The 1079-nt window shown below is 45.3% G+C and overlaps 1 protein-coding gene across 1 annotated transcript in view; it reads left to right on the top strand.

Moving 5' to 3' along the window:
• The first annotated feature begins 972 nt into the window (after positions 1-972).
• The window catches only part of LOC137422999 (myeloid-associated differentiation marker homolog), a 1568-nt gene continuing 1461 nt past the window's right edge, over positions 973-1079 (top strand). The window contains exon 1 of the mRNA XM_068109741.2: positions 973-1079. This exon is cut by the window's right edge and continues 1461 nt beyond it. The gene's annotated coding sequence lies outside the window, so the exon portion shown is untranslated.

The raw sequence follows: 1079 nt of genomic DNA, 5'->3' as shown, positions 1-1079 counted from the left end.
TAAACGCGATGGAGAGGTTCTGATATGTTATTAGAACAAAAGCTACATGACGAGAACAGACACACCTTTTCCTTCGGGATGGTTTTTGTTCTTTTAGGTCGGGTAGAGTCAGCCACACTGGAAGGTCGTCCAGGCCCACGCGCAGGGCATGCAGGAGAATCAAACCGGACTCGTTTAACCCTTAGCCGTTCAATCATGCTTGTGTTGACGATGGGTTTTCGACATTCGCCACGATACCATACTGATTTACGTTCAGATTCACCTAAGCTAGCTAACCGATCTGTAAGTCGCTTAATATCACCCTGACCCAAAGACAGTCGCTCGTTAGCACAATAAATAAGTTCGCCAATCATATCAGGATTGTTTATCAGTCTCTTCTTTGATGTAGCTCCCTCATTGCAGATGATGCACACGCTGTTCTTCTCAGACATGACCTCTAGATGGTTTTGTACTAGTCTCTGTCAGCCTTCTTTCTGAAAAACAAACAAAAAAAAGCCTTGAGCATTTTACCAATATTTTTTTTGTCCTTATCTCGCGACAGGGCATCTAGATCGCAGAAATAACTGCACCAAACGTCTTCCTGTGCCTGAAAACCATAAAAAAGAGGTATTACATGCCTAAGTTTATTGCTACAATTGAAATGACCTTGACCTTAGCATCTTTGGTGAACGGAAATCTGGGATCGCCACTTCCGGTCGCTTCGAAAGTATCATAAATGGATTTAGCGTCATCGAAAACCTCTCTAACGACCCCGAGATCGATAAAATCTCTCAGTTGTTAGGGGAGAAAGTCGCATGGTCAGTCCCGGGGGTCACTGGAAACAAAACACCCCATAAAAGGGGGTCCGGGGGTTGGAAAATTTGAACCCCATTATTTTTCAATATTTTGACCTCGAATTAATCCAACAATGCAAAAAAATCAATTTTAGCAAATCGCACGGGATTACACTTCATACCACGCTAAGACGCCAGGGGTCGCGTCGCCATCACGAAGAGGAGTCGAGTCGAACGAGCTTCAAAGATTAGACGAACTGGGCGGTGCCGGCCGCGGCTTCCTGCACCCCGACGGTTCGGACAAAG

Source organism: Myxine glutinosa, chromosome 3, assembly GCF_964187855.1.
Source record: "Myxine glutinosa chromosome 3, kmMyxGlut1.1, whole genome shotgun sequence".
NCBI lineage: Eukaryota > Metazoa > Chordata > Myxini > Myxiniformes > Myxinidae > Myxine > Myxine glutinosa.
This window is presented reverse-complemented; position numbering and strand designations above follow the sequence as displayed.